The sequence below is a fragment of the Dermacentor andersoni genome, chromosome 8, assembly GCF_023375885.2.
Source record: "Dermacentor andersoni chromosome 8, qqDerAnde1_hic_scaffold, whole genome shotgun sequence".
Lineage (NCBI taxonomy): Eukaryota > Metazoa > Arthropoda > Arachnida > Ixodida > Ixodidae > Dermacentor > Dermacentor andersoni.
This window is the reverse complement of record NC_092821.1, coordinates 38463908-38486053: the sequence shown is the minus strand read 5'-3', so window position 1 is coordinate 38486053 and position 22146 is coordinate 38463908. Positions and strand designations below refer to the sequence as shown.

At 45.8% G+C, this 22146-nt stretch overlaps 1 long non-coding RNA gene across 1 annotated transcript in view; it reads left to right on the top strand.

The window, feature by feature from the left end:
* Positions 1–18796: 18796 nt before the first annotated feature.
* The window catches only part of LOC129383506 (uncharacterized), a 66298-nt gene continuing 62948 nt past the window's right edge, over positions 18797–22146 (top strand). Inside the window, exon 1 of the long non-coding RNA XR_008611400.1 lies at positions 18797–18932. This is a non-coding gene — a long non-coding RNA (uncharacterized lncRNA). The remainder of the gene's footprint in view (positions 18933–22146) is intronic.

Here is a 22146-nt window from a genome sequence, read left to right as displayed (position 1 = left end):
AATTGCACCTTAATTAGCGTACCTTACGTTTGTATAACTAATCTCTTATATTATTATGTGTGTTATGTTTCTATAATCACCATCTACATTACTATTGTGTCATGATTTCTTTGTATTGTTATTCTGTTCATGTAATATGTATGCATTCATATTGTCTAGATCACGTTGCGTGCCTGAAGCGCCCGCCCGTCACGGTAATGTAGAAATGCCCTGAGGGTAAAAATAAATCAGAGGAAATGAAAAGCAACAATCCTTCTCGGCTCACCCTGGCAGGCTTTCCGTCGCACCTAAATCATAAGCACACGGGCGCCTCGCTCTTCTTGTACTTCAACTTTATAAGAAACCCCACGACGACGACAAGTACTTGCCTGGAGCGAGAACATATTGCTACCTAAAAAACATTTACTTGCCATCCCGGTCCTGCGAATGTGGATGTCGAGCCAAGCGGTTGCAAAACTACTACAACAACTGAGTGGGTATGCAATGCTTAATTTATGGTTTGTGTGCTTGTTTTGAGCTTGTTCTATATTGGAAGGTACGCTGATCTGTGTGCTGTATGGGTGATTTCAATGAATGTGTCCTCTGTTCGTTTCGATTTGCTTCACTTTGCTGAGCGCGTGTAGCTTTTGTTGTACGAGGGGGATGAGCCTTTGGATTTTTGCTTGTTTAGCGGAGTATGTGCCATTGCAAATGATAATTTCTGCTCTAGGCCGGGAACGAGAAATGTCGACTACCGAGAGGCTAAGAGCTTCGCTGTAAAAAAAATGGAGGACGCTTAAGCTTCGCCTTCATGACTGGAGCGCGATAGCGTTATCGTACCCCGTTCGCACCGCCCACTCATTCGCTCGGCATGCTCTTGACGAGACGGAGGGGAGAAGCAGGCGAGTGGCGCGCCACCTGTCGGGGCAGCGCCGTACATTGCGAGCGGGAAGCGCAGTACATCTACTGTGTTTGTGTCAAGATGGCTCTGCGTGTGCGCCAAGCGCACAAGAAATGCAGCAGAAACGCACTTTGCTACTCGTTTAACTGCAACTTCTGTAATTTACATGCTCATAATTACCGATATACTCCGCAGTATAACTTTCTAAGGCCCGTTTCTAAGGCAACACCGTATTCACTAGCGGCGCTTTTGTCCCAGTTGGAACCATCGAACTCATGGCTGAGTGGTAGCGTCTCTGTATCACGCTCTGGAGACCCTGGTTCGATTCCCACCAGCCCGTCTTGCCAGTTGTTTTTATTTATGAAATGCCTTCCGGGATTTTTTGCTCACGGCCACGCCGCCGACACCGGCTTTTCTGCGACACGAGCTCCTTAACGCTGTCGCGTTAATATATAAGCGTTTCGTGTTCACTGATTCAAACCACGCTGGGGAAGCACACTCTTCTGACTTTACAGATTTTAGCTTGATACCTGAAAATGTCTCGCTCAGACGAATGCTACGAAAGCTCTCCAAATTGTTGGCCGCCAACTGCCAAATCTACTCTGGGTGTGTGCGTATTTGATGCTTAGGTTCATCATTGTCACCGATGTCTCTTTTGTCCTGTCATAGGTGGTCTCAAGAAAATGACAACGAATAGTTGCACGTGAACCACCATCATATATGTAAGAATAACTTCTTTGTGATGAATACATAAGATCCTTGCCCGCTACAATATTGCTTGTACTGGCCTTCAATATACATGCACAGGCGCTACCATTCTAGGCAGTATCCGTAGGACACAATAACTTGAAATATTTACCAGTCGTCATTGCGCGTTAGCGAGGCGGTAAGCGCACACGATTACCAGGCATATTCTTGCCGTAATGTAGGTTCAAACTCTAGCAGTATCGGCAAGGTGCGCTGCAGTGACCATAGGAATGTAGAACTCGAATTAGCCTAGACTTGAGGAGGGAACGGAAGAAACTGGTACATGAGAAGCCGATCAATGAGTTAGCGGTTAAAGGGAAAATAGGCAAATTCCGGATCAAGCTACAAAAACGGTATTCGGCTTTAACACAGGAAGAGGACCTTAGTGTTTAAGATATGAACGATAATCTTATGGGAATCATTAAAGAATCTGCAATAGAAGTCGGTGGCAACTCCGTTAGACAGGATACCAGTAAGCTATCGCAGGAGACGAAAGATCTGATCAAGAAACGCCAATATATGAAAGCCACTAACCCTACAGCCAGAATAGAACTGGCAGAACTTTCCAAATTATTCAACAAGCGTGAGACAGCTGACATAAGGAAGTATAATGTGGATAGAATTGAACATGCTCTCAAGAACGGAGGAAGCCTAAAAGCAGTGATGAAGAAGCTAGGAATAGGCAAGAATCAAATGCATGCGTTAAGAGGCAAAGTCGGCAATATGATTACTAATATGGACGAAGTCGTTCAAGTGGCTGAGGAGATCTATAGAGATTTATACAGGACCAATACCAACTACGACGATAATGGAAGAGAGAATAGTCTAGAGGAATTTGAAATTCCACAAGTGACGCCGGAAGAAGTAAAGAAAGCCTTGGGAGCTATGCAAAGAAGGAAGGCAGCTGGGGAGGATCAGGTAACAGCAAATTTGTTGAAGGATGGTGGGCAGATTGTTCTAGAAAAACTGGCCACCCTGTATACGCGATGCCTCATGACTTCGAGCGTACCGGAATCTTGAAAAACGCTAACATAATTCTAATGCATAAGAAAGGGGATGCCAAAGACTTCAAAAATTATTGACCGATCAGCTTACTGTCCATTGCCTACAAAGTATTTACTAAGGTAATTGCAAATAGAATCAGGAACACCTTAGACTTCCGTCAACGAAATGACCAGGCAGGATTTCGTAAAGGCTACTCAACAAAAGACTATAGTCACACTATCAGTCAGGTGATTGAGAAATGTGCGGAATAAAACTAACCCTTATATATATAGCCTTCATTGATTACGAGAAAGCGTTTCATTCAGTCGAAACCTCAGCAGTCATGCAGGCATTACGGAATGGGGGTGTAAACGGGCCGTATGTAAAAATACAGAAAGATATCTATAACGGCTCCAGAGCCACCGTAGTCCTCCATAAAGAAAGCAACAAAATCCCAATACAGAAAGGCGTCAGGCAGGGAGATACGATCTCTCCAATGCTATTCACAGCGTGTTTACAGGAAGTATTCAGAGACCTGGATTGGGAAGAATTGGGGATAAGAGTTAATGGAGAATACCTTAGTAACTTGAGATTCGCTGATGACATTGCCTTGCTTAGTAACTAGGGGGACCAACTACAATGCATGCTCACTGACTTGGACAGGCAATGTCGAAGGGTGGGGCTAAAAATTAATCTGCAGAAAAGTAAAGTAATGTTTAACAGTCTCAGAAGAGAACAGCAGGTTACGATAGGTAGCGAGGTACTGGAAGTTCTAAGCGAATACATTTACTTAGGACAGGTAGTGACTGCGGATCCGTATCATGAGAACCAAATAACTAGAAGAATAAGAATGGGCTGGGGTGCGTTTGGCATGCATTCTCAGATCATGACCGGCAGGTTGCCATTATCCCTCAAGAGAAAAGTATATAACAGCTGTGTCTTACCAGTACTCACGTACGTGGCAGAAACCTGGAGGCTTACGAAAAGGGTTCTACTTAAATTGAGGATGACGCAACGAGCTATGGAAAGAAGAATGATAGGTGTAGCGTTAAGGGATAAGAAAAAAGCAGATTGGATGAGGGAACAAAAAAGGGTTAATGATAACATGGTAGAAATCAAGAAAAAGAAATGGGCATGGGCAGGACATGTAATGAGGAGGGAAGATAACCGATGGTCATTAAGGGTTACGGACTGGATTCCAAGGGAAGGGAAGCGTAGCAGGGGGCGGCAGAAAGTTAGGTGGGCGGATGAGATTAAGAAGTTTGCAGGGACAACATGGCCACAATTAGTACATGACCGGGGTAGTTGGAGAAGTATGGGAGAGGCCTTTGCCCTGCAGTGGGCGTAAACAGGCTGATGATAATGATGGGCTATAAGAAACTTAGTTCTTTTCTCTGCCTCAAAGCGAGGATGCAGCAAGGGATAGTTAGGCTGTCTCTCCACGTCAAAACAACACCTTTGACGAAGATTTCTTTATCATTTCTTTATGATCTGAAACACGGGCGCAAAGGCAAACCTAGCTTCGTGCCCTTACTCGCTGCTGCAGTAATAAGAAAGTGCCGTGAACGTTTCACATTCGTCTAAGGTGTTTTCAATAACCTGGGCATTAAATGTCACATAGAGCTCAAATGTGAGACATTTGAAGTTCGGATTTATAGGTTATATTTTTCTAACAAAGCAACTAGTTGATATGACTATCTTTTAACTGAGTAATACTGATATCATGTAGGAGACATTGGGACATGGAACTTTATTCTGTAGCTTTGCCTCAAGAATTATTTTATACAATTCGTAAAGCTACCGTTAATGTTTTGGTCATTAAGCCCAACCTCTCTAGGGAATTTTCGTACCACACTCTAAACATAAAAGGTACATTTCTATCTCTCCGCATGATAGCTTTACGCCTTAACGTAAAGGCGCCACTTCGTGAAAAAACTCACATATAATGGGTATTATTAGGCACAACACCTAGTCAGGAAAATTCTGTTTTCATTTATAAACACAATTTACGAAGCTTTCTACGCCAATTGGTTGAAATCCGTGCAGGGCTGCTTTATTTATATGTTACATAAATGCTTGAGGTTTTCAATGAGACACATCATGACATTAGTAAATGCATGCGATGCTAGCGATGTCATGTATTTACTATAGATACATTGCATTTACAGTGAAAGAGCACACAGTTTATACCTTATTCATTTATGGTTGGATTTGTCAGTTAATTGCATCTAGAAACAAGCCTCTTTCTCTGTGATACACTACCATGCCAAAGTGATTACTTTTGGGATCATTAAAGGCCAGACAAGTGCTATACGTTTAAGGCAGCAGTTTTGTTTAGACTAAAGTGGGTAAGTAGAGGTGATCATATTGGCTTCCATGAAGATGAATGTCAGCTCAGCTTGCTTTGAACCACAAGACGAGGTTGTCAACTTTATTCTTGCGCTTCCTTGTATAGTTCTCCAGTATGTTCTCTCTCATTTCGTTGCCTCCATACGAAAACTGCAGAAACAAATATGATGAAAGAAGCAGACAGAGAACGAAACGAAGAAAAAAATCATCATAGGAAGTCCCTTTTGTAATAAATTAGGGCACATTGCTGCTACACTAATCTATGAAACTTGCTGAATAATATCGTCACAGAACAAAGCGGTGTATTCAAAGCATCCATCAATGGCTAAGGAAGATATCTTGTCACATGCATCAGCATTAATTCTTTCACTGTGTAATACGAAGTAGCTCGCAGGCTGTCTTTTCTACATGTAGCATTGAAACATTTTAAAAGTAGGTTTACGAGTTCCATACCTCAAAGACCCCTGCTATAGTATAATCTTATAAGCTGCACTAGTGCTGATGCAGATGTGCCGTCATTATTGGTAACAGTAGGAGTAGATGTATGCCGCGTCCTTCATGACGCACAATTAGACCACAGGCCCTAGCCTACTGTATTTCTCAAGTTATGCGGAAATAGTGTCGCTCATCAGTAATAACCACGTAATTGTGATGAGAAGAGACCAGGGTTTGACTCAACAGGCAAAGCCGAACTTACTTTATTGATAGGTAAGAAGCGCATTGATGGGGAACTCTAATTGAATTATAGAAAAGAGAGATGCAAAATGGTGAAAGTACGAGGATGAGGTGGATCGTTTAATTCGAGAACATATTGGGGATGCCTGATGGGTGAAGAGGCAAACCAGTTAAGCACATGTTGTCGGATCTTGATCGCTTTGGCGGCACATTTCAACTGTTTTATCAACTCGGGCAACATGTAATGTGGTGTCAAAAATACATTTCCAGATTTTGCCCTTTGTACATCACTGCATAACCTACCAACAAATATTGGTTGCCTTGTAGTCGTCTCTTGACACAGCTGAATGAAAGTTCTCAATTAAAAATGCCGCGTTCTCATCTATTTTACTCTTTCAGCGGTACCTTGACCGGTGTAAGCAAACTCTTTATATCAATCAATATGAAACAGAAACCGAAACACCAAATTGCTCCTCCACCTCGCATATGAAAAGAACACTTGTTTGCAAGACAAATAGTAAAAACAAAGAAATTCATGATTCTCAAAATAATGATTTGAATGTCGGCAAAGAGAAATTAGCAGTCACTTCAAGCAATAGATTAGCTTTCAGTTACAAATCCTTGGTGTTAAAAAACTTTGAACGCTCGCGAAGTGCACTTTGTCGCCTAGATAGTTATGTGGTCTATTATAATTCAAATATTTTCTGCTCTCTGTGCATTTACTGCCTAAAGATGTGTTCTGTTTTCTGTGCGCTATAGACGTGTTTATCCACCAAGCCCACTTTCTCTGCTATTTGTAATTTCTACAGAAATAAAGTACAGTAAACCTAGAAGTTTTTCAGCAAACCTTATTTTAAGTGGGTGTGATTTTGGCGTGCAACGCTGGGTAAGATTACTCGCGCGAGCTCAGTCAGACCAAGCGATAGACGAGAGGTTAATTAAAGAATTTGGTTCCCGATACTTGTTATCTAAAATATTTCTTAGTCATGGTCCTTAGAATTCTATCACGGAGTTGTATCGGATAATGTAAAATCAGTTCTCATCGATACAGAGGCTTACAACAGACTACTGTGAAGGAAAAACAATTTTTTTTTCAATTTTCCAACGATGCAATGAAGAAACTCAGAAAAATGAGATATTCCTTCCGTGGGGCAATTCCTTATAATTTGTCAGTCCAAGCGTATGGTTCTACAAGCCAGCATGTACAGAGTGCGCCAAATACCATTACGCTCAATGCTGCGTGGAGCCGGGAAGTGGTCCGCTCATGCAAAATGAAAATCATCAAGTGTCGTCGCTAATTGCTAAAGAAATATGCGCAATCTGAACGTTTCTGTGGCCGCGCAAGTTTATTTAGGGTAAATTCAACCAAATTCAAACTGACGTGGCCCTTTAGCAGCCTGAGACGAGCTTTGTCGTTTTGATATTACCTATACTCCGTTTCATTCGTAGCAGTCAACGCGGTAGATGCTACGCTGTAGAAGTTCGGTCAAGAAAAGTTATCACTACGCGTCAACTGAATCCGCTCGCGCGGGCTGGTGTCCATATAGATTATATGCTCCCGCAGGAAGCAGAGCTGCGCATAGACCCGGCATTATGTTCCAGCTATTGCAGTGAAGCCACTCCTTCTGCGAGCAGGAAGCTAATTCCGCGCGGTATACAATTTGCTTTTATGTCTGGTGGTTGCGAGCAGCATGCGACAATTGTTCCCAAGTGCTGAAAAAGATCGCAATTTTTAATGCAGGCTGCATTAGAACCATTGTAGTAGCCGGAGGGAGGTAGGGTTCCCAACCCCGAAATTTTCATTTTGTGTGTACAAATATACACGCACCCATACACTCATACGCACAAACGAGCACATAGGGGGTAGGATCAGTGGCGTAGTAACGAGGTGGGGGAGGGGGGGGGGGTCGTGCGCCCCGGGTGCCTGATGGGGGGTGTAATATATGTCAGAAGACCCCCCTATCTTTCCGCTGGCTTGACTGGACGTCAATGGTAGCAAAACGTTTCATCTGCGCTGCGCTCGTGCGGTGCGCTCATGTCGCAGCATGGTTTCTGTGTCGTCAGCAGGCATGTATGTACCCAGGATCTTTTTTTCGGGAGGAGGGGCAACCCAAGATAACATTTCTACGCAAATGAAGGGGAGGGTACCTTTACTAGTCGTGTGAATAATGCCTACTATTCGCCATGAAGACGCCTAAACCCCTAAAACAGAAATAAAAAAAAAATGTATCTCACAGGTTCGCCTGTGAGATACACCTCACCTTTAGTTGGCAAACAAGGAGCCACATCAAATGTACTTGCGCAGGAAGGAAGCGCAGGAAGAACTCTGCCAGGAAGAAGTAAACAAATGAAAGTGTAAATTAAAGATTTCTGGTAGCCATGTTGAATTAGCTGTGGAAGAATTATCGAGAAATATAGATTTGCGGAACGATCACTGTTCTTTTGGATCCCTCGTTTAGTGCTCTACGAAGTGCAAAACTGACTCGTATTGTTGAGAAGTTGCGTAACTATGCGTGGCTGCCAGTCCCGCACAAAGGCGTAGAGCGCAGGACGTTGCGGTTCTAGACGTACTGCGCCCACTGTGGAAGGTTAGAAAAACGACCACACATAAGCTCCGCAAAGAAGTGGCTGCGTCAGGTGGCTCGACTGATAACTGTAGAAGCGTCATTGAAAACACACAGAATGATTCTCCAGTTCAGGCGGTGTTGTCTCTACTTCCTTCTTAAATAAAAAGGATGTTGATATATAAATATTTTTACAAGTGACTGTTGACTTTGTAAATTTTTGCTTTTCATCCTATTTGCTGTTACCATGGCTTCCTCCCTTGGTGGATCGCTTAGTTTCTCTACTCCTTGCGAATTTTGTTTCCAGTTGCCAATTTTGCACGTAAAGTGCTGCACAATTAAAAAAAACATACGATGTAACCGGTGACAGTCATGTTGGTTATGAGTTTAATGGTTATTGCAGGGTTTGATGATGGACGCTGTTTCGCATTATATTAATTTGCACCTTATCTAACCTATATCGCGGGTATATGGTTCGGAGGATCTGCTAGCATCGCGGCGAGCCATCACTCGAGTAAATAATGAAGCAAAAGGAAAAGTTGAACGCAAGTGAAGTTTTCTCGGGCCGCAACTCGTTCCACGAGCATACATATGAGCTAACTACGAACCGCATAAGCAAGTCCTAATTGTCGTCGATATTAACATCAACTTACTTGACGTTGACAATGGAAGTATAACATCTTATAGAGACTGTTTTGTTGGTTTTGGACTGGAATCATTTATTAGCACTCCTACTAGGTGTTCTGTCCATGGTACCTACACGCTTCTTCATCATACTCTAACTAACATCGCGCCAACAGCAAATACTCGTCTTCTTTCAGGCCGAAATACCTCAGTCCGAGCCTTGCTACTTTGCCTCCAACTTTGACCGAGACAGTTTTGTTAATACTACAACCAATACTCATTGGTCTGTAATCAACTCCCTGCATGATCCCGATCAAGCTCTTGAAAATTTTTGTTCCATCTTTCTAGAAGCCGTTCGCGCTAACACAACTACCCTGAGATGCAGGAAACATTTTTAAGTTTCGGGCAACCCTTACGTAACGAAAGGTTTACTGAGTAGTATGAGAAAAAAAAGAAAACTTATACAAAAAGACTAAAAACAAGCTTTTTAATGCACGCTTAGTGGCAGGCTATAAAAATTATTGTAACATTCTGAATAACTTGTTAAAGAAGTCTAAATGACGGTATTACAAAAATGAATTTCTAAAATGCAAGAACAATCTCAAAAAAATAATGGCAACTTCTTAATGCGTTCATGAACTTACCCAAGTCCGGTAATACTGCTGCTAAAATAAATTACAACAATAAAATCCATACTGATTCTTCTAGCATAGCAAATAGTTCAAGTGATTACTTCTATACCATATATAGCAGTGGTCATATGCCTACTGCATATCCCATTTATAGCTGCAATCATTCTTTTTTCTTTTTCCCGTAATTTCAGATGAGGTATTTTCCATGGTATTAGCTCTAAAGAATACTAGCCCTGGCTTAGATAACATTCCTGTATTTCATGTAAAATTTGTTGCATCACTTATTACTGATACACTTTGTATTATAATTAATATCTTTAAATGTGGTATTTCCTCCACTTCGCTTAAAAGGGCTAAGGTTATTCCTGTACATATGAAAGGTGATGAAACAGAGGTGTTTAAAAATCATCCTACTTCTATTCTCTCGTCGATTAGTAAAGTTGTTGAGAACTTATTTTACGTTATTTACATTAAATATTCACTTTAACAAATGTAATTTGTTGCAATGAATTTGGTTTTCGTGCTAGTAATTCCACTATCTTAGCTTTAATATCCCTAACCGACTACATTCTTCCCTCGGTTGATACGGGTAACTTCGTTGGTTCGGTATGTTTGGTGTTCACTAAATCTTTTGACGCAATTAATCATCAGATTTTTACTATGCTAGAAGCCCTGGGAATTACTGGTCCACTACTAAAACTCCTAAAAAGTTACCTGCATGATAGAGAACAACCAGCCTTTTTTGGAGGTGCTTCTTCTGATAATAAAGTTATTAATCCAGGTGTATTCCAAGGCTCCATACCAGGTCACTTACTATTCTCCACTTATATTAATGATTTACCCACGTGTCTTAAATCGGCACACCGTCTTCTGTACGCAGACAATGCTACTATCTCGTTGCGTGACAATTCTTTAACAACTTTACTCCTAAAACTAAACAATGAGCTTGACCATATTGTTGCGTTGTGTTCTTCCAATCAATTGATGATCAATTCTTCAAAAAATTGAATTCACGATTTTCCGTCCTAGCCGAAGAAGACTGCGTGGCTTGCATGGGATAACTCTAGCTGGTGATCACATTCCTGTCTCCAGCTGTGTATCATTCTTGGGCATCAAATTAGATTCTAACCTAAAGTTTTCTGAACACATTGCCTTCATTAAGCAAAAGCGTACCTTCGGTATTGGAGCATTAATAATATCACAAACATATTTCTCCAAAGACGCATTATTAGCGTTATACTTTGCCTTCATTCACAGCCACATTCATTTCGGCATTGTTTCCTGGGGAAACACATATCACTGTAATATCTCGCCTATTCAGCACTTCATAAACCGAGCAATACACATTATCACTCACAGTGGGTTTTTCACGAGTGCTACTCCATTACTTCGCGAAAATAACATTCTTGTTGTAGCAAACTACTTCAAATATCATCTAATAATTATGTTTTATAAATTACTTTTTAAACAGCTTTCATACAAATTCATTGATTCCAGGTACCTCACCAACAACAATAATACCAGGTTTGCCCGTAACTCCAATTTTCTATTTCCTATGGTTCATTCTAGCTATGGAAAAATGACATGATCGTTCGCTGCTATAACATTGTGGAATAGGTTATCCATCAGCATTAAATCTTCATGCTTTAATACATTTATTGAGGGACTTAATTTTTTTTATATGTATAATTAAGTTTACGTCATTCCTTACACTGCATTCGCCATATGCATGTATTGACAGTTTTTTTATGCACTATAGGCTTGTATACAGACAATTTGATTTTGTTAATTTAATTTTTCTATGTTGTATTTTCGCAATTGCGTTCGTTTCTTTTAGTTAACTTGCTCTTCTTTAATACATCTCTCCACTGTTATTATTGACCGAGGGTCACGTTGCAGTTTTTGACTTTGCGGCTCTCGTTTGTATATTGTCTCTTACCGATTGATTGTATTTAAAGAATAATAAACTGAAATTGAAGCGAATAAACTGAAATTTAATCCCTCTACGTGTCCCTGGATCAGTCTAAACAAAGACGGTTGAACTAACGAAGCAGCAGTGACGCACGTGACCGTTGAATAGATGGTGACAGATGAACGCCGCTCGAGTTAATTGTTGAGCACCGAATCGATGAAAAAACTAGCCTTCACATTCCAGGAGATGCCTATAACTACCGCCATCTAAAAGGAGTGAAAAGGGAAGCAAAATGTTGACCGCCGATTAACTGTCAAGTCTAAAGATTGATTTGCAAGCGCTTTAGGAATGTGTGTGAGGAGTTGTGGCGTGAGCGGCGAGGGGGAGGGGGGGGGGGCGAGAGTCGCTTTATTTCGAGGGAAGGGGAGGCCCGGGCCCGCCCGAGCCGCCTCTGGGTATGTGCCTGGTTATCAGTGTGTGTACAGTGCTCCACATATCAGTTTTGTATTGCTTGTATTGGTTTTCGATCAGTTTCGTGATTTTGAATGAAAATACGCTCTCCTAGCCATAGCTAACCATCTATTTGTCATTTTGTTGGTGTCCCAGTGATATCCCAGAGGGCGGAGGATTGGACCGAATTCTCTTTAACCTAACTATGGTTGGCCTTGCTGAAATATTACCCAAGAGAATTCACCTGTCAATGTACACTGATGATATTTGTCTTTGGTCTTCTGTGGTGACTCGTCTTTCTCCATCGAAAAATGCGCGTTATTTGCGTTTACGCGCAAACCCATGGCACCCTAACCTGTTTCAATGGCCACGATATCAAATACCAGAAATATCACCGCTTCTTAGGCGCGACTATTGACAGGGACCTCTCATGAAGCCCCACTGGATCTACGTAAAGTGCAGACTAATTTTGATTGTACATATTATGAGGTTCCTGTGCGGAACAACCTGGGTGACATCGGTACAGTCCATGCCGCAGCTGTGCATCATGCTGTTTCTGGGCTCTTTACTGTACAGCTTGCCGATTTTGGCGAAAACATGTAAAACAAACATTCGTACCCTCAAAAGTTTGCAGGGACAGGATCTACGAACATGTCTTGGGTTAGCACGATGCGCCTCGACTCACGCAACAATCATGATTGCTAGAGTCTACTCGGTTCCAACATATTGACACGTACACTTATCTTTATGGGCAGACCACGTTTCGCTGCTTAACAAATGTTATCGGACAGCGCGGGACGCGCCTGCATGTATCCGAAGTTTCTGGAATGTTATCGATGCTTCTATCCGCTGTCTCTCGTCGCCGAACCTTGTGTTATTTGATTTCATCGCCTGACGCGAATGGTGTAGAACTTTGGGGAAGGCACGCGGCTTCCAATGATTAGTCTGGAACATTCGACCACTGCTGTATAAAAGCCGACGCGCTTGACCCGCTGATCAGATTTTCGACGATCGCTGACTGTGTTCGCCGCTACCGTTGCCCTTCGAATGTAGCCTCTTTTTGAGGGCACAAGTTCGCCCAGTAAAACGCTCGTTTCATTAATCACAGTTTTGTTGCCTTTTTAACCGTCACTACCACGTGACATCTGGTGGAGGTGCTAGTGCGTTCATGTACCGTACGCCCCCGCAAAGCCGCGATCCAAGCCCGAAGCCTGAGGACAACACCAACGTCGCCCAAGACCAGCGTGCTAGCCGCAGACTGCAAGGACTGCCCCCAGAGCACGGACTTCTACCTGAGTCGACGAAGAAGATCGTGGTCAAAATCCCAATGGCTTCTCCAGCGTCTCCCGTTATCCTACAACAACCTCGGGACCCACCGATCTTCCATGGAGCAGCGACTGAAGACCCGGAATCCTGGCTGGAAACCTACGAAGGAATCGCGACTTATAAAAAGTGGGACTCCGACAACAAGCTGGGGCATGTATATTTTGCCTTAGAAGACGCCGCCAGAACGTGGTTTGAAAACCGGGAGTCGACCTTGACAACATGGGCCCTCTTCCGTAGCGGCATCCTGCGCACCTTTACGAGCGTCGTGCGCAAGGAAAGGGCTGAAGCCATGCTTGACGCGCGAGTGCAGCTACCTAACGAGAACACTGCCATCTTCACGGAAGAAATGAAACGTCTGTTCCGCCACGCCGACCCAGATATGCCCGAGGAGAAGAAAGTCCGCCTTCTCATGCGTAGTGTGAAGGAAGAACTTTTCGGCGCAATGATACGAAGCCCACCGAAGACCGTAGAAGAGTTCCTTCGCGAAGCCACCAGCATCGAGAAGACACTTGAAATTCGGAACCGGCAATTCAACCGCCGAAGGAACATTACCAACTACACAGGAATTCAATCACTGGCCACCGACGATCTGCACGAAATAATCACAGCGGTAGTACGGGAAAAGCTGCAGAAGTTGAACCCCAGGTCGCAGCCTCAAGTGGCCTCAATTGCCGAAAGCGTCAAAGATGAGCTTGAGCTATCCCTTGGAGTTCCTGAGGTGCAGCCAGAATCGCCGCAGCCCCAGCCGGAAGCGATGACCTACGCCGCCGTCGCCCGCCGTCAAGGCCCCCTTGCACGACCGCGCCAGGGCTCCTTTACGCCACAATTCCGTCGTCCACCGCCGCCGCCACCAGCAGGCCCGCCCGTCGCCCAGCGCCGCTACGCGAGGAAGACGGACATTTGGCGCGCTCCTTAGCACCGCCCGCTCTGCTACCACTGCGGAGAAGCGGGTCACGCCTACCGCCGATGCCCATACCGGGAGATGGGACTGCGAGGGTTCGCCGTTAACGCGTCGCTATCACAGATTGGCGAAGGACCTAGCGATACCGCCGACTACCTCGTCGCCACTCAGTGGAGCCCTCGACGACCGTCTCGTTCACCATCACCAGGCCGCTACCTGCCGCCGCAGCGCCGACCATACACTGGCCCAGCCCGGGGCCGGTCAGCGAGCCCATATCCGGAAAACTAAAAGCAGCAACCGATGGAGGTGCGGTTGCTGTTCGTCGAACTAACGAAGATCCTCCGCCGCTGACGAATACGCCGAAGAAACTACCTCTACGACATAACGACACGCCACCGTCCCGACGAAGTGTGGAAGCAAAGAATACGACGATGAAAGACGACATGACGACGTCACATACCAGCCACAGGTCAACGCGACGCAGCCGTGACCCAACGCCAAGGCCGAACTGTTATGCACGACAAAGAACCACCGACCTCGACGTGCTTCTCGATGGCCACGCAGTCACCGCCTTAGTCGACACAGGGGCTGATTACTCCGTCATGACTAGACACATCGCCGCCTAGTTGAAGAAAGTGTAAACTGCATGGGAAGGCCCTCAAATTCGGACCGCTGAAGGACACCTCATCACGCCGACTGGAATCTACACGGCAAGAATTTCCGTTTATGACCGGACTTACCCTGCCACCTTCGTTATCCTCCAACAGTGTTCACGAGACGTCATTCTCGTCATGGACTTCCTGAACCAATACGGCGCAATCATTGACCTGAAGCCGAAGTCGATAACGCTGTCGGTAGATGGAGCGATACCGCCGGAGAGCTCTCGTACTCACCATGCCTTAAGCGTGCTCGAAAGTCAAGTCAGCATCCCGCCTCGCTCCAGCATTGTCATTTCCGTCGACACCAAACCACCTGCCGACGTAGAAGCCGTCATCAAGCGTGACCAACGTGTACTGCTCGACCGTGAAATTTGCGTCGCAAGAGGAATCGCTCGACTGCATGGAGGGAAAACTGAAGCGTTGCTGACAAACTTCAGCCAGGAGTTCAAGCAAACCAACAAGGGCCTGACGATCGCGTACATCGAGAAAATTCTGGAAACCAGTAATGCATTTGTCCTCTCGGATACCGCTGCATCTACCCTGACGACCATGGTTTCCGAACCAGACTACGACATTAATCCAAGTCTCCCCATGATTAAGCAAGAACAGCTCAGAAGTCTGCTCCGACGATACAAAGGCTGCTTCTCGACGTCATCAAAGATTCGACAGACACCAGTCGCAAAGCATCGCATAATCACCGAGGAGTGCGCTCGACCACTCCGCCAGAGCCCTTACCGAGTTTCGCCGCGAGAACGTGAAGCTATAAGAGAACAAATCGACGAAATGCTGTGCGACGACATCATCCAGCCATTGAAAAGTCCGTGGGCATCCCCTGTTGTCTTGTTGAAGAAAAAGGACGGAACCTTACGTTTATGCGTCGATTATCGTCGACTGAACACGATCACAAAGAAGGATGTATACGCCCTACCGCGGATAGACGACGCATTAGATCGGCTCTGCAATGCAAAATACTTCTCGTCGATGGATCTCAAGTCCGGCTACTGGCAAATAGAAGTCAACACGAGAGATCGCGAAAAGCCGCCTAAATCACGCCAGACGGCCTCTACGAGTTCAAGGGCATGCCATTCAGACTGTGCTCAGCGCCTGCAACGTTCCAGCGCGTCATGGACACGGCGTTAGCAGGATTGAACTGGTAGACCTGGCTTGTTTACTTGGATGACGACGTCGTCTTCGCCGGAAATTTCGATGATCACCTTAGGCGGCTAGCGACAGTACTAGAGGCCATCAAGTCATCAGGGCTCATTCTGAAGCCAGAAAAGTGCCGCTTCGCTTACGATGAACTTCTGTTCCTAGGCCACGTCATCAGCAAGTGCGGAGTCCGCCCCGACCCGCAGAAGACAGCTGCCATCGAAAAGTTCCCGCAGCCCATCGACAAGAAGGCAGTGCGTAGATTCCTTGGCATGTGTGCCTACTATAGGCACTTTGTCAAGGACTTTTCACGCATCGCTGAGCCGCTGACACACCTAACTAAATGTGACGTCGAGTTCAAGTGGGAAACGCCGCAGCCAGACGTATTTAAATGACACACGCAGTCTCCGCCCGTACTTGCTCACATCGACGAGGACGCCGATAACGAAATCCACACTGACGCCAGCAGCCTAGGTCTCGGTGACGTCCTAGTCCAGAGAAAAGATGGACATGAACACGCGATAGCTTACGCTAGCCGGTAGTTGTCAAAAGCGAAAGGCAATTATTAAACGACCGAAAAGGAATGCCTCGCCATCGTTTGGGCTACAGGGAAATTTCACCCTTACCTATATGGCCGGCCATTCAAAGTCGTCAGCGACCATCACGCCATGTGTTGACTAGAGAATTTGAAGGATCCTTCAGGACGGCTGGCGCTGTGAAGCCTAAGACTGCAAGAATATGATATCGCTGTAACCTATAAGTCCGGACGAAAACGCTCTGATGCCGATTACCTATCACGCACCCCCATTGACTCGCCGCCGCAAGATGACGAAGATGACAACGCCTTCCTTGGCATTTTAGGCGCGGAAGACTTCGCTGAACAGCAACGAGCAGACCCGGAGTTGAAAAGCTCGTCGAGTATTTGGAAGGGCACACCGACCTTGCCCCTTAGGCATTTAAGCGAGGATTGTCTTCGTCCTCGCTTCAAAACAACCTACTCGTAAAGAACTTCTCACCAGTGCGCGCCAACTACCTTCTAGTTGGTCCCGTCAGGACTGTGTCCAGAAGTATTGCACGCGCTACATGACGATCCGACCGCTGTACACCACGGATTTTCCCGGACACTATCGAGGATACAGGAAATGTATTATTGGCCGCGCCTGACCACCGATGTCGCCCGTTATGTCAGAACATGCCGAGACTGTCATCTACGCAAGACACCCCCAACAAGGCCAGCGGGATTACTACGGCCAATCTAGCCACCTTGCCGACCATTCCAGCAGATCGGGATGGACTTGTTGGGACCTTTTCCGACGTCAGCAACCGGAAATAAGTGGATCATCGTGGCGACGGACTACTTCACCCGCTTCTCTGAAACTAAAGGACTGCCGTGAGGCAGCGCAGCCGAAGTGGCGAAATTCTTTGTCGAAAACATCCTGCTGTGACATGGTGCCCCAGAAGCCCTCATTACCGACAGAGGAACGGCCTTTACAGCGGAGCTAACCCAAGCCATTCTGCAATAGAGTTAGACAAGGCACAGGATGACAACGGCCTACCACCGACATACGAATGGTCTTCCGGAGTGCCTGAATAAGACCCTCGCCAACATGCTAGCAATGTACGTACGTCGATGTCAAACACAAGACCTGGGATGTCGTCCTGCCGTACGTAACATTCGCTTACAACACGGCGGTGCAAGAAACAACACAGATCACGCCGTTAAGCGGTTTACGGCAGGAACCCGACGACGACGTTCGACGCCATGCTGCCGCACGTCACTGACGAGGAAAATCTTGAAGTCGCTACCTATCTCCAGCGCGCCGAAGAAGCCAGACAGCTTGCCCGCCTGCGGATCAAGAACCAGCAGAGGATCGACAGCCGACACTACAACCTCCGACAGACGCTTCGTCGAGTACGAGCCCGGCGACCGTGATTGGGTATGGACCGCGATACGCCGACGAGGACTCAGTGAGAAACTACTGCGACGCTATTTTGGGCCCTACAAGGTCATCCGACGTATTGGCCCACTGGACTACGAGGTTGTGCCAGACGGCATTTCGCATTCACGGCGGCGCCGCGCACGATCTGAAGTGGTCCACGTGGTGCGCCTTAAACCCTTTTACGGAGGCTGACGAACTTCCTTAGTTTTCTTTGCTACGAGTGCTTTTCTTTATTACTTTCGTTTGTTTGCAGCATCAGGTCGATGCTTTTTAAGAGGGGGGTATTGACGCGTGTACTTATCTTTATCGGGCGACCACGTTCTGCCGCTTAACAAATGTTATCGCACAGCGCGGAACGCGCCTGCATGTATCCGAAGTTTCCGGAAAGTTATCGATGCTTCTATCCTCTGTCTGTTGTCGCCGAACCTTGTGTTATCTGATTTCATCGCCTGACGCGAATGGTGTAGAACTTTGTGGAAGGCACGCGGGTCCCAACAATTAGTCTGGAACATTCGACGACTGCTGTATAAAAGCCGACGCGCTTGACCCGCTGATCAAATTTTCGACGATCGCCGAGTGTTTTCGCCGGTATCGTTGTTCTTGGAGTGTAGCCTCCTTTTGAGGGCACAAGTTCGCCCAATAAAACGCTCGTTTCGTTAATCACAGTTTTGCTGCCTTCTTAACCGTCACTACCACGTGACAATATATAGCGATTGACAACCTTAGAGCACACATTACCGAGTCGCTATGTTGCTGCTTTGCCAGGACAAAAACAACCAAGTCATTTTTTCCAAACTTGTCGCGACACGTCAAGGCTACCTTCCGTCGATCTTTACCTAGCAGCAAGACTACTGTTACCTACGACAGCCACAAGTACGCCTCACGTTTCCGGGAATTACGAAGACCCCTCAATCAAAAGTGCCTTACATCAATTCACATTGTTATTGCTGAACGAGGCATATGAACAAAGAACGCACATCTACACTGACGGATCTGTCTCAGCCACCAGCTCCACAGGTGCTGCTATCATCCCGGTCTAAAAAGTCACAATTACCTTCGAAGTGCCCCATCCTCTACGGCAGCAGAACTGGCCGCCGAACGTACCGCTGTTAATTACATCGCACAAGCCAAGTCTCGAAAGTGAGTAGCTTTTTTTGACTCCAAGGCAGCCCTTCGTAGTCTGCAGTCAGCCTTAGCCTTAGACCCATGAACTGGTGTTTTAGACCAGAGAGGTTCTCCATCAAGCCCTCATAAACAGACATGACGTCATCTTCCAATGGCTTCCGGGGCACTGTGAAATCGTCGGAAATGACCTTGTTGATGATGCCGCCCGGTCAGTTCATTAAGAAACTCTGATACTTCCTATTCTCTTACCAAGGACAGACGCTGCGAGGGGTCTTTTACTTGCTCAAACCAAGACTGAAACTTTGCGCAACACCCTGATTTTCTGCAACTGACGTATCCACCGGCTGGATCATACATTGAAGCTGCAGATCCCATCGAACGTCTTCTGCCATGATGCAACTTTAGTGTGCCGCCTCTATTTAGGGGTGGCTTTTACGAACGCCTGCTCATTCCTTATTTGAATGGCCGACATACCGATTTGTGACTCATGCAAATGTGAAGAGACGATTGAACAAGTGTTGCGTCTTTATAATCACTATGAGATCGAAGGCGACGTTCTTCGGAGGGTGTTAAACCGATTCGATAGCAGACCATTTTCAGAGACAGTGATTCTCGTACCATGGCCCGACGCGTCGCAGGCTCACAAAGCGACGCGGGCGCTGCTACGTTTCATGAATTCGACGGGCCTCAGTGACCGATTACAGGCATGAACTTAAGGACAACCGCACGTATTCACACTGATAGTACATTTTCCCCTCCCTCTCCTATTTCTTCCCTTAAACACCTTCCCCTCTCTAGGGCAGCAAACCGGACGTGCGTCAGGCTGACCGTCCTCGGCAGCTCTGTTGGTGCTGAAACATCACCCCCCCCCCCCCCCCCGACCTACTCCCCGGAAAGATTCGATATCCTCGCCTTCTTGAATATATCAGGGGGAGGGGAAGGTGACAGAAAACCTATGGGCCCCGGATGCTGGACGACCTAGCTACGCTACCGTGTAGGACCCCCCTCGAAGCCCCGAAATAATATTCTGAATCTGCCCGTGGCTCGAATAGCTGTAAAATTAGCCTACAAACACGTGAAGTGTGCAGTACCCATCAACAAAAAGCGCTGCAATGTTCTTCAGCATGCATATGAAGTCTTCACGTCCAGGCCGCAAGGCGAAAATAAATGTTTAAAGGATGTTTGAAAAGCACTTCGAACACGTAAGGTCGACAATTATGCGTGCGCATTATGGCTGCCAAAATCAGCTGATTAATGATCGTCGCCAAGCGAGCTATAGTGCCTGCAGTTCTGTCAGTGACAGAGCGTCATTTATCACTAACCGTCGTTCACAGCAGCTGCATGTTTTAGATATATGTGGTCCAGACACGTACAATTAAACGCATTTCAAACGTTCACAGGTGCGCATTTTATGCAAAGCTTATTTTTACGATTCATTCATACCCCATACTAAACAGCTGCTTTATAGCAGTAAATCATAGCAGTAAAAAATCTAAGATGCAGGAGCTTCTACATCAAATTTATTTCGTTCAAAAGAGTGTATGGTCAACGGCTGCTGGCAGCAGGGCAAGAATGCTGGCTCTTGGAGCATTGGGGGACCGAAGTGAAAGCAAGTGGAAAGGCAACAAGCTATTAGGAGTAAGAGTTTATCTTTATTGCACTAATCCTATCAAGATGAAAAACGTGCAAAGTTTCGCACAAACTTGCAAACCCTTCGCACATTTCAGACTGTAGCATGAGAACACATTTTTGTTTATCGCTTTATATTACTTAGGTCAATTTACTATAACACAGCGCGTATTAAACATACAGGCATAATTTTACATTCTTCACGTCGACAAGCAAGGTATTGCGGGCGGTAAATGCTGACGATATCACAGCTGTCTCATAAGCCGGAGTGTGGGAGGTTTCCTCTTACTGCACAAAAATTAACACTAGCACAACAATCAGCATTATATGAAAATTACAACGCCGACAAAAAAAGAATAATAAAATTTCAGAGGAGAGAAAAACCAGGATGAGCAGACAAATTGTATCTGCTAGTATTTGCTCTGTTTTGAACGCACTCTTCTAGACCCGCATATTGAGAACAATCGTACAAGAAACACGGTGAATTAGGCAAGTTGGTAAGTTAACATTCATGGCGTATATGTGCAGCGTGACACAGACGTGTCGTTCATTCTTGATCCCGCGTCTGTGTCGCGCTGCATGTATGCGCCAAAAATCGTACAAGTGGAGAATTTCTCATGACTACGTACGCATCTCAGCGTTAACAGGAGTGTTATTCGAGATAAAAGTAGCTTTAGTGTAAACCAGGCGAACGCACCTCACATATCCTGGTGCTTTTCGGAGCCGGCCGGTCTCGGCAGATACGCAGTAGCCATACCAGTCGCCGGCGCACATCTGTCTGCTCGCACGGAACCACGTAGGAAGCTTTGCTACTTGCTGCGCGGTTTGTGCAGTTTGGTGCACTGTACCCCGTCATACTGGAATAGAAGTGTCGATATGATGTGTTTCGTGTAACTTCAACAATGTCCTTTACTTAATATCGTCGAAAACCGTATCTCCACCCGCAGCCAACGAACGCAACGCACGGTCGAAGGTCCACTGATTGCAATGTAGATGGCACTGACAGAAACGACGAGTCGGCGTCCCGGGCGTAAAGTTGGCTTCGCCGCAGCGCTGTTGAACATTTTACGTTATTTTGCGCCACTTGATAGTGCTCGGCGAATAGCGACGCGAGCGGCCCTGGAAAAATAATTGCGCAACTCTGCTCCCTGCGGTAGCTTATGCATGAACACTAGCGGGAGCATGCACGTGGAGCTCTTCGCGACGGGTTCACAATATTTTAAAAAATGAAAAGAACAAGTTAAGTAAAAAGGATTTAGAACAACGCATTAGCAGCCGAATACCACAGTATGTTTGCTTCCAAGGATTTAAACTTGTTTCATTTAATACTGAGCCTCTATAAAAGCAGTTGCGCAGAGCTGCGGCCAAAAAACATCGAACTATATCCAAGTACGAACGAAGCCCCTGCAAGAAGTCTCTCTAGATTCCGCAGCATTGACTGCCATGTGGGGAACGGAGTAGAGTGTTTTCAAAGTAGCCAACAGAAGGACAAATGCATGTACCCAGCTTTTCTGGACATCAGGGTTTATCTCGCGGGAGAGCCACCACGGGGTCTAATGACCCTAAACATTTCAAACTTTCCGTGGTGACGTAGTAATGA